The sequence below is a fragment of the Triturus cristatus genome, chromosome 3_1 (assembly GCF_964204655.1).
Source record: "Triturus cristatus chromosome 3_1, aTriCri1.1, whole genome shotgun sequence".
Taxonomy (NCBI): Eukaryota; Metazoa; Chordata; class Amphibia; order Caudata; family Salamandridae; genus Triturus; species Triturus cristatus.
This window is the reverse complement of record NC_140583.1, coordinates 673,599,894-673,612,354: the sequence shown is the minus strand read 5'-3', so window position 1 is coordinate 673,612,354 and position 12,461 is coordinate 673,599,894. Positions and strand designations below refer to the sequence as shown.

Genomic DNA, 12,461 nt, shown 5'->3' with positions numbered 1-12,461 from the left:
TGGCTTACAAATGAAAGTGCTTCTTATTTCACTGATGATTGGCTTAGCACTTCATAGGTCACCATACATGTACTCAGTCACACATCTATTAGCTCATATATCCAATCATCCATCCACCGACTAATTTTAGCATTCACACTGAACCAATCGCAATAATACACACACCAATTGAAAAACATAGAGAATACCATACTTTACTTATGCCTCCCTTCCTCCCATCGGTGCTGTTGCCAGAGACACACATCATAAATTATCCAGTAACCCAAGACACTTTTACAGCATTACAATGTCGTGTGTGCCACTGTAAGTTCAAGCATAGGCAGCTGGATAAACAAAATGATCACAGCTGTGTGGAGGGCAAGCACTTTTTTGGTAGAAGCACACATCTTCTGCTCAATCAAAACATGTACTCATGGCTCCAAACATGTTGGCAGAGACAAAGTCCCTCTCTAGCGATGATCGCATAAGTGTCTGGCGACAACTCCGCTGTCAAGCTGGACCGTAAAAACTGATTAAAAAAATATTATTAAGGCCCGAGGCTGACGAGCGAAACTACAACAAAACATAATCTGAGCAACATATTTGGAAATTACACTGGGTTGCCAATGGCTCATTTTGTCTTTTAGACGGTCAGTAATCACTGGATGGGTTGGTTATCACCATTATCAACCTTTTGAGCGTCATTAATTTAGGTAATGTGGGGCGAGGCTACAAGCTTGCCAAAGCCATTCCTCGATAAATCTAGAGCAGCATGACTGTATATGAAAATGAAACATATTGTTAGAAACTGGGTTAATGGTTGACAGGAGTGTGAGCCAGAGTCATGCAGCAACCACAATCCTAGTTAGGGTAAGGCACAAGCATACCACAAGTTAGCCTGTGCTGATGGCCCTAGACATCGTAGGTCGACATGTTTCAGCCATTTAAATGCCCTGTGGGTCAGTTAGATTTCTTCATGGACGAATAAGTGTAATAATCGCAATATAGTGGGATTGTTAATTTCAACCTAACTTGCACATACTCGTACATAAATTCATTAAAGCATGCACGCAGCTGTACAAACCATTGAATGGACAATGTCCTTATTATGGTCTGAACTGGAAGAGAAAAACAATGTCTATGGCCATTGCACCCCTAAGGCATCTCACAGTTTTTAACCTTGGCTAAGGACCTTCTTATTAAACAAGATATTAGAATCCAGGGACATTTGGAGGTTCCAACACACAGGGACTACTCCTATTCCCACATACGTCAACTCCACACAAGATTGGATGCATTCGACTCACTGGATGATTTGAAGGAGGGCAACTTTGACAGGGCCCTCGACCACTCCGCTCAAATGTCACCTTTTGGAGCTCCCTGCGGCTTCCTGTAATGGCCAGAGTCTCCCTGAACAAAATGGTCATGCTACCCGACTCATTTTTCTTTGCTAATCTGTCAGTGATAATGCCAGTGGGTTGGTTTCACCCACTAGATGCCATGGTGCGGGATCTTATCTGGGGAAATTGGAGACGAAGAGTGTCAATACAAATCTTACGACGCCCCATGAGGAAAGGGGGACTGTGGGTGCCGGACTGAATTCTACAAACTGGCTGCACAGCTGCAGTGAGTGGCTCAATGGTTGGAGGGAATGAACCAAGAGGGGACTTACTTGATGGACTTAGGACAGTACCCACGCCTCTTGCTGGCAAAACTCCTGAATCAGTCGACTAGGGTCCCATATACATCACCGCTGAAAACTATAGCCCTGCAGTGCTGGAAATGCTGCAGGACAAGACTACCCGAGGTCTCAAGATGCTCTCCGGCACTACCATTGGTAGGGTTGCCTTATCGAGAGTCACAGTCGATCCTTGGGGCAGAGCAACTAGCACCCTGGATGGAAGCTGGGATTGAGACGGTGAGGGACTGCTACCAGGACAAAATCTTACTCCCTTTTGCAGAGCTGCTTGACGGGTGCGGACTCTCGCCAATTCAGTTTATTATATAAGAAGTGCTGGTATGGACTTTTGGGCGACTGTGCGGTACGAACAGGGAAAAACCAGAAACACATGCAGTGCTTCCCTCCCTGGGGCGGAAAGCGTTACAACAAACAAATGATGGACGGAATGCTGACAATGCATACATTCTCCCCCAGTCAAGAGATCTGGGTTAAATCCATCGTTCTTTTGCCCACTACACCACCCCAGTTTAGACATGGCCATATGCAAATCAGTCTTGACCCTGTGCCTCATGGGAACAGTCCAGCCCGAACTGCCAAGCCATGTCTTCCCTGGACCGGAATCAAGCATCCTAGGACCGGTTTCTGGCTATCAGCCGTCATCAGCCAGGATAGCTTGACTCCAGTGGCGTAGTGAGCACGGGTCCCACGTCTGGGAATACCCATCCCACTTAGGGCGAAAAGCGTTACAACAAACAAATGGACGGAATGCTGACAATGCATAGTCTGCATTGTCAGCATTCCGTCCATCATTTGTTTGTTGTAACGCTTTTCGCCCCAAGTGGGATGGGTATTCCCAGACGTGGGACCCGTGCTCACTACGCCACTGGAGTCAAGCTATCCTGGCTGATGATGGCTGATAGCCAGAAACGGGCCCTAGGATGCTTGATTCCGGTCCAGGGAAGACATGGCTTGACAGTTCGGGCTAGACTGTTCCCATGAGGCACAGGGTCAAGACTGATTTGCATATGGCCATGTCTAAACTGGGGTGGTGTAGTGGGCAAAAGAACGATGGATTTAACCCAGATCTCTTGACTGGGGGAGAATGTCTGCATTGTCAGCATTCCGTCCATCATTTGTTTGTTGTAACGCTTTTCGCCCTAAGTGGGATGGGTATTCCCAGACGTGGGACCCGTGCTCACTACGCCACTGGAGTCAAGCTATCCTGGCTGATGACGGCTGATAGCCAGAAACCGGTCCTAGGATGCTTGATTCCGGTCCAGGGAAGACATGGCTTGGCAGTTCGGGCTGGACTGTTCCCATGAGGCACAGGGTCAAGACTGATTTGCATATGGCCATGTCTGAACTGGGGTGGCGTAGTGGGCAAAAGAACGATGGATTTAACCCAGATCTCTTGACTGGGGGAGAATGTCTGCATTGTCAGCATTCCGTCCATCATTTGTTTGTTGTAACGCTCCCTCCCTGGTCACACGAGGTACAGGGGCCACCTAATCAAATGGTTTTAAACATCCCTACTTGAGATGTCCTTGGCCCAGCTGCTGAAACTAAGGGGTAAATGGGAGAGACTCACTGACGCAGAAAGGGGTAGAGTGTTGGAATCCCCTAAGAAAATTTCTGCCAATACCAGACTAAAATGCAATTTAATTATATCCATATGTCTTGCATGACCCCTCACCATCTTTTTGCTGTTTTTGGGGGGAGAACCGCGAGCCTGCCTGAGATGCAGTCAGTTGGATGCTGTGAGAAACGACACAGCTTTTAACAAGCAGTGCTGGCTAAGATTAATGCAACGCTAGGACGTACCCTTAATTTAACAATAGAGGTCTGCCTGCCTGGACTATTCCCCAGACCACCTAAGGGTAATGCGGGAAATAGGTTTACAGACTTGGCCTTGGCTCTGGCCAGAAGACAAATTGCGGTGTCTTGGAAGTTGAATACGGGGCCACAGATTAACACTTGGATACAAGAGGTGACTAGATGGGCTGGAGTCGAGAGTAGAGCACTATACAGGGAAGAGTTAAAGGGTTAATGCCGCCATTCAATAGATGACCTCAGGAAAGACACTATTTACTTGGGAGCACCCGAGCCACCCCAATAGCACGGATGACGACAAGTGGGTCATACACGGACTGAAGCATTGAGAACAAGGGAGATGGGACCAGGAAGAGCACGGTATAAGTACGGGGCAACTATGATTACCTTCTCACCTTCCCCCCTCCCCCCCCCCCCTCCACCTTCCCCCCTCCCCCCCCCCCCAAACTGAAGCACTATGATATGGAATGCATGACCACATCCGACACGGTTACAGGTGGGGTCTGCCTCGACCTGAAAGCATTACACAATTCTCACAACCCTTAAACAGTCTTTCGCATTCAACCTGGGCCCCCTAACCTGCGCTATTTGAGTTTATCTAGTTTATGTTTATTTAGTTGTATACTGGTTATGCTTTTGCAAACAGGACCATTAGATGGCAATACAGCATTTTCACCTAATCGTAATGACCCCAGAGAGAAAGACACTCTACTTATTGCAGTCACTTGTCATGAGGGACACACAAGCTGATATAACTGGTGGACCCATTGAGTGGGGTGGGTGGGATTCACTAGCCACGGGGGGGGGGGGTCCCTTGCACCCCCATATTGGCAGATGCCTACAAACCTCACTTCTGTTGCATATTATTGCCATATGCGGTTTCCCAAGAATCAAAGAAAAACGTAACAAGAAATTTAATGTGCTCATTATGCAATGTTAAATACAATAACAAAATGCCAATAAAGATATTTAAAAAACAAAAGATATTAGGATCCAGCAGGCAATTTGAACTCACTCTTAGCCAATAGTTTAAAGCACTCCTCTTACAAACACATTGAGTCCAACCACCCACACTAGAGGAGTAGGGTATGGGTCCAATGATAAAGCAGACCACAGGTGGTACCTGTGGATGAGGACCCAACTAAATATCCCAGAGATGTGCTGATCACACTGATTTACCTGGGTGTTGATCTCACACTCTGATGAGATATACAATGGCCACACACATTTTTCACAGAACATAATGTGATTCAAAAAGACAAGTTAACCCTCTATAGTGTAGTTTTCAGACAGTTTGGGAGCCTGAGAGTTCTTAGCTATTCATAGCTTCTCGCTCCTTCAAAGTGTTTGTCCAAACTTTTTAAATACACTGCACCCTGCCTTTGAGCTGTCCAGGGCCTACTTTAAGGGAGACTAATATGTATTTAATAGGAAGGTTTGGTCCTGGCAAAAGGTTTATTTTGCCAGGTCAAAATGGCAGTTTAAAACTGTATACACAGGCTCTGCAAAGGCAGGTCTAAGATATGTTTAAACGCTACTTAAGTGGATGGCACAATTAGTGCTGCAGGGCCACTAGTAGCGTTTATTTGACAAGCCCTGGGTACATGTTGTTTCTTTTTCTAGGGACTTATAAGTAGATTAAATATGTCCATTGGGTCTAAAGCAATGTTACCATGCTTTGAGCTGAGACCACAAGCTCTTTAGCACTGGTTAGCTGTGGTAAAGTGTGCAGAGTCCTAAGGCCAGCAAAAAAAAAAAAAAGTCAACAAAAACAGGAGGTCTGAAGGCAAAAAGTTAGGGGAAATCAACTCAAAGGATGCCAGGTCTAACATGCATGTAGCAGCTTTAATATTTTAAGTTTTCCCAGACCCTGTCATAATTATTCTACACACCTACCTCTGTTCTAAAGTGCTAATACTATCTGGTCCAGGGAAAAGTAGCATAGGCAGTGTTCAGATATTGGTGATCATATTACACATAGGGTGCACTCTCCCGGTTTGCATCACAGCGCACCTTTAACTCAATGTGCCCTATTACAGTAAAATCTGTGTTCCCAATGCAGAAGTAAAGTTGTGTCTGCCATGCAAAGAAACAATTTGTAAAAAGCGTACTGGCTGACTGAAACTGCTGGTTCACTTTTTACTTTGTAGGTGGCAACCTGGCCTGTATTTGAAAGTGGGACAGATGGGTGCACCAGACAGGAAAGGGATCCTGAGGGGTCCCTTGGAGCTTCTCTCAAGGGTCACAGTAGAGGAGCGCACAGACAATTCGCCTCTGGAAAGCCTGTTTCTCCTCTATGGCCACATCGATCATATGGCAATGGTGGAAAGGAAAAGGATTACCTCATCTGTATGTGACCATGCCCCCATGCAAATGAGGCCCACTTGAGTCCAGGCTGGTGCACACTTGGCGCCTGCTAGATTTGTATTACATAAGGCACGCACAAGTATCTGCGGTCCCTTCGTTAATACCAATGTGCCCCAGGCACAAAAATAATGTGCACACGCCTGCTGCACAAAAATAAGATGCACACATCTGTTGCACCCCTGGGGAACTTGCTATAATATAGCTATAGGTTGTAAATAACTGATTGCCTGAACTTGGCATATGTCATGAGTGACATACGCAAGGAAACAGTAATTGTGGAAGGAAATAATGTGTCAACTCAAATAGTCATCCTGCTAATCAACCTGTTGGGGCAAACACTCTACTAGAATGACTGGAAGGAACCAATAGCGGAGTTCTCCAGCTAGTGTGAAATAACATGAAACCTAAGCATTGGCAAATGCAACGAGTATGGCTTGCATTTTATATTTCTAACAACAACATTGAAAAAAACCTGCAGTAGTGAAAAATAAAGCAAACAAAAAAAGACTGCTTTTAGCATACAGTGAAACTATGAGTTAGCTTTTTATCAGGAATAATTTCAAACCTCTACAACATGGGGAAAGGAGATTATGAGAGATCCCAGAGAATGTTTTCTAAAACACTAGGCCCTGGACAAGGGCGTTTTTCAGAGAACAAAACTAGAAATCTGACAAAATGTGCAGTGAAGATTAATATATCACACTTTAGACATCCAAGACCACAAAAATATATTAGTTTGGTCCCAGATGTCCATCACAGATTTTATTTAACTAGATTCAATTTTTTAAAAATACACAAGTCGGTCACTTTCTTAAACGGGAAAACCTGGGACTCCAATGATGGTAAACGTCCATTTGACAAAAAATCCAAACAGTCAACACTGCACTCAACTCTCTTTTGCAGATGTTATCTTGATCTTAGGAAAAAAAAGATGTAAACCTTTGTTCTTAAGAGAGCGGCTGCATCATTATCAGGAGACGTTTCAATTTTTAATGGACATGGAGGATATTGAGGTCTTCTAGGTTTGTTTCTGCACAGCCTTTCCTTTCTTTGCACTGAAGTACCCAATGAACAGTTGACTGTCCACCCAGAACTCTTTGGTATGATCATGCTAGCTCAACAATGTTCTTTTGAGTCCAGGCAGCGGAGTCTCTATTCTTGTTTATAAGGGTGGGGCGAAGCAAAGAAGGTAGTCAAGGTGATATTCTGGCCTACGTGAAAAGGTGTCACAACCTTCGGAAGGAATCATGGGTCCCGAGAACCAGATGTTTCGGACAGAAAGTTGTGCAAGGGGGTGGACTGAAAGTGCTTGCAGTGCACTGACCCCCCTGCCCGACGTTATGGCCATCAGAAAAGCCATTTTGATGGCGAGTAGTTGAATAGAGCAATTGTGCAGGGGCTTTGAGGGCACGCACAAGAGAAATGTTAAGACCAGGTTGAGGTCCCTTTGGGATATAATGAATGGTTATGGAGGGATTAGGTGTTGAACTCCCTTAAGGAAATCGGTCACAACAAGTGACAAACAGAGAAGGTTGGTCCGGCAACCTTAATAAAGCAGAGATGGCTAAAAACCAGAGTCAGCCCTAATTCGGAATGACAGGGACAGCACCCTCAGCAGAAAGAACATTTGGTGTTTGCTGTGGGGGCAAGAGGTCATTCAGGTGTGGTTGCAGGAGGTGTGAGGAAGATGGAGAAGGGCAGGGGGTTGATGGGGTGCTAACAATGATGATGAGGGACATTAAGGGCGGATTACAGAGTCTTTAACAGCACCTTATTGAGACCAAGTGGGATGTACGAGCACCTATTGCTTGCATGACATTAAATCAGATAGCTCCCCGCTGCGCCCCTATGAATATTTGGTGGGCTGGACCCTGTTTGCCAAAGGACTGCCCTGCTAAGAAATAACCTTTAACAGTGCCCAGAGCAGAGCCATGCTCAGTCAAAGAAAGAACAAACAACAAAACTTGGTAAAGGGGTGCAGAAACAGAGTCAGTATTTTTGGAAGCACACCACGTCACAAACTTGGTAGAGGGACACCTGGCTGCCAGGATAACATCACAGACTTTGATAGTAAGGTCGAAAGTGGTCAACTGTTGATGCTCAATCTCATTGCATTAAAGTAAAGTGTATGCAGGTTTGAGTGCAAGACCGTGACCTGTTGCTGCAAAAGATACTCATACTGAAGAAGCAGCCGGGTCAGAGGACCAAAGCTCAGATTCAGGAATTCAGGATACCATACTCTCCATGCCAAATCTGAAGCCACAAGAATGACTTGGGGCCAGTCCTTCATGATCTTCTAGAGAAATCTAAACAGAAGTGGTATCGGCGTAAAAGCGTACAGGACGCCTGAACTCCACTTGAGATGAAAAGCATCTCTGAGAGAGTGCAGCCTTGTAAACACCAATGTGCAGAACTGCTGACAATGTATGTTCTCTGCGATGACAAATAGATCTAACCAAGACTCTCCCCAATCTTGAAAGAGATGTTTCACCACCTCTGGGTGTAGATGCCATTTGTGATACGCTAGGCATGGACAGCTGAGTTTGTCTGCTCTGACATTCCAAGAGCAAGGCAGCTGTGTAAACACCAGGGAAATGCCCTGGAGTTCAAGCCATGGCCATAAGCGCAGGGCCTCTTGGCAAAGGGTCTATGACCCCACACCACCCGGTTTGTTGGAGTAGCAGACAGTGGTGGTGTTGTACATGAACACCTACACCAGCATTCCACTGATGGAAGGAAGAAAGGCTTTAAATGCAAACTGGAATGCCCGAAACAAGCTGCTGTGGAGCCCAGACTCCGCCAGACATCAGAGTCCTTTGATCTCTACCCCTCCCAAATGGGAGAGCCACTACAGTCAGCTGCGGTTGGGGAAAGGCGAGGGGTCTGCGGCTGACTCACCTGCAGTTCATCAGCTACCCCTGCAGGTCTTTCGCACTACCGCTCGGGATCTGCCAGGTCGAACAGATTCCCCGGATGCTGTGGCAAGTTGAACTTCAGGTCCCAACGCAGAGCCCGCATATGCCAACTGACATGTGTCACTAGCAAGATACAGGAGGCCATGAGCCCAACTGCCTCAGAGTCAGTCACACCAAAATACAGGATAGAGGCTGATACATTGAATATCCTGGACTTACCGTTCAGGAGGATAGGCCCAAAACAGCACCGTATGAATAACAGCTTCGATGACAAGGACAGTCTGAGAGGGAGTCAGGTGTGATTTCGGCATGTTTACAATGAAGCTCAGTGAGTGCAGGAGGTTCACCATAGTCTGGAGGTGAGAGACAACTGCCTGGGGCATGTCGGCCTTCAACAGCCAATCGTTGAGGAAGGGGAAGACTGGAACCCCTGACCTCCACAAATGTGCTGCAACCACCACCATCACCTTGGTGAACACCCAAGGGGCACTGGTAAGGCCAAAGGGGAGCAGAGTAAACTGAAACTGAAAGTGCTCTTGGCCCACCGTGAAGCACAGGTAAAGGCTATGGACAGGAAGGACGGGTATGTGGAAATATGCGCCCTGCAAGTCCATTGATATTATCCAGTCTCTGGGATCCAGGGTAGACAAGAGGTGAGCTAAGGTGAGTATACTGAACTTCTATTTCTTCAGGAAGAGATTGATAAGGCACAGGTCTAGAATAAGATGGAGACCTTCGACCTTTCTGGGCACCAGACAGTACCAGAAATGGCAATCACAACCTAATTCTGATGGCAGCATCCTCTCAATGGCTCTTTGGACAAAAGGGCCAACATGTCCTGGTTGAGCAAAATCCTCTGTTAGCCAGGCCGAAGTGGGTTACATGGGTCGGGCAGCTTCCAGAAACGTTATGGAGTAGCCCCTCTGGACAATTTGTAGAACCACTTCTCTGCTATTATGTAGTGCCAGTGAGGCAGGTGATGGTGGATCCTGCCCAACACTTGGCACCTGTGCTGGTATAAGGGCAAACTAATGGGGTTTTGAGGCTGCGGCTGCTGGGGAGTGGTGGACTGACCTGACCTCTAGCTGGTGTTCTCACGTGGTTTGTAGGAACCGCAGTCACAAAAAGCCTGGGAAGCCTGATGGGCTTGGTGGCTGGGCAGGAAAGGATGCAGTTGGTAGCCCCTACTGTAGCCACAGAAGAGGTGAGCAGCTGACTAGGGCTAGCCGGGTTCATGGAGAGGCCCAAAGACCTGGCTGTAGCTCTGCTGTCTTTAAAGCAACCCAGCGCGGAGTCTTTTTTGCCAAAAGGACGAGAGCCATCAAAGGGCATGTCCATGAGGGAAGATTGGATGGCCCTTAAAAAGCCAGTGTTTCTCAACAAGGCGCAACTTCGTAAGGAACTGACAATGCAATCGCTCTTTCCAGTGAGTCAGTCGTGTCCAACGCACATCTGATGGTGAACTCTGCTGCATCTCGCCCGTCGGATATGGCTTGGGAAAGTATGGCTCGGGCAAGTATGGCTCGGGCCTCCTCCAAGACCACAGTCAGAACTTGTGCAACCGAATCTCACAGTGTGCGTGTCTGTCTGTCTGTAAAGGCAAGCGGTGTTTACTGATCGTAGTGCCAGGCTGGTGGAAAGGAGCATCCTCTTGCCAAAGGTATCCAGCCTCTTGTATTCCCTATCCATGGAGTGGCAGGGAACGCACCGGGGCTGATCCTGGCGGTGGAGGCTTGGACCACCAAGCACACCAGGGTGGGGTGCTGAATGAGAAAATTGGAGTTCCCAGGAGCAGGGCGATGGCAGCAGGCAATCGTCCTATGTACAGGAGCCACTGCACAGGGCTTGGACCAGGCCCAAGCAGAATATCAGTGGGGCTTTCAATAAATGGGAGGAGAGATTCAGAAGGGTTAAGTCCCGCCTGACGCACATCCATCAACAAATGTTTCCTGACTGCCACTGAGGGCAGCTGAAGGTCTGGGACCTCAGCTGCCTTCTGCACCACCACTGCAAAGGCGGCTCCCTCTTCCGTAGCCATGGTAGGAAGAGAGACAAAGTGAGTGTCAGGTGAGGTGTCTAACCCATTAGCATCAGCCGGTTCCCATACCAGTTGTCCTCTGGGTCATCAAACCCCTCCAATTTGTCACCCTTTCCAGGCCTATCAAAAGGTAAAAGGTACTAGCTCCAGATTGTAGGACATGGTACTGGCTGACGACAGTCTATGTTGAGCGACGTTGATCCGGTTCCATATAGGAGTCGGGGATTTCAATGGGGTCTGAGCCGTTGCGGGGTCTGAGCCGTTGCGGGGCCTGGATGGTGCTGGGAACGGCGGCACTGGAGCAGGCTCTGAGGAAGGTTGTGGCCTTGCAGGTGGAGTCGCTCCAGATCCATGGGGCCAGACTGGCGCTGAGTGCAAACCCACCAGCAGGAATCCAGTAAGAGTCCCCCTGAACCCGTGGGGCACAAAGGCTCTCCAGAGGGGTCAGGTTGCTCAAATAGGAGGTGCGTGGCCTCATAGAAATCCTCGAGTTGGGAGGGGGTTGCTGGGGCTCCGAGAACCTCTGGGAGGTGCTGAGAGGGGATGGGCATAGGCACGAGCTCAGTGGAGGAGCGAGGCCTCGAACAGTCGTCGTCATGTCTACTCCTCGTCCGGTGACTTTGACAAGCGTGGAGAAGTTGAAGAACGCATAGAATTTGTTCACTTTTGTGACTTACCCGATTATTTGGACTGCGACGCTGACCGTCGCAAGCAGTCTCTGGACCTTCTGCACACAGGGATCGATAGCGTCACAGGGTCATCCGACATCGAGCAGCGAGGAGCTTTGGGAACATTTACTCAGAGCCTTTGAATTCATGGTATGGCAGTCCTTGTAGTTGCGGTCCCATTCCAAGCACCACAAACAAACCAATTGTGGGTCTGTCACAGACATCTGCCTGTGACCGGCACCAGAAAGGTTTAAAACCCATTGGTTTCTTTGGTGATATACCCAAGCACACCAGGAGAAAGAATTCTCCAACAATTTATCTGACGGATGTCAGTGCGTAGTGGTGGCACCTATACAGGCCCGTATAGGAACCGAGCCAAATTACACCATCTACCGGCATGCAGGAGCACTTCTTGAAAAATTCCTGATCCAGTCCGATGCCAGGGGAATATTCTAAGGTAAGGAATCAGATGTGAACTTTAACCCACACAAGGTGCTAAAGTGTGGGATGGACACAGAATTGGCCTATCCCAGATTTTGATGTTTATTTGGGAGACATCATCCCTTCACGAAGAAAGAAGTACTTTGAAGTAGGAGGTAAGAAAGGAAAGCCACAGCATAAAAAACAGGGTGCTTTGACACAAGTTCATCAAGTGACAAAGTTAATCGTGCCACTCACTTGAAACTCTTTGATTAGTCCCATTGTATTCAGGCCTTAAACACAATCAGTGGGAAAAGTGACTGTGCAGCGAAAGCACATACGCCACACAGCTTTAGTGGGAAGAGACCAGTTTCATAACATAACGTCTCACATTACAATCATTGGTGAAGAAAAAACAGCAATGGGTGCCAAATCCTCTATGTAGAAAAAAGGGCAAACCACTTCTGAGATGTGAGAATCACTTCACAGCAATGACAAAAATGTAACAACTTAATCGTAGAAGCACAGGGCAAATGTAATGAAGACATTTTGAAGAATGCATG

At 47.4% G+C, this 12,461-nt stretch overlaps 1 protein-coding gene across 6 annotated transcripts in view; it reads right to left on the bottom strand.

Annotated features, from left to right (window-relative positions):
• Positions 1-12,461, bottom strand: part of NAP1L4 (nucleosome assembly protein 1 like 4) — a 1,162,803-nt gene that overhangs the window by 1,085,750 nt on the left and 64,592 nt on the right. The gene's annotated exons all lie outside the window — the stretch shown is intronic.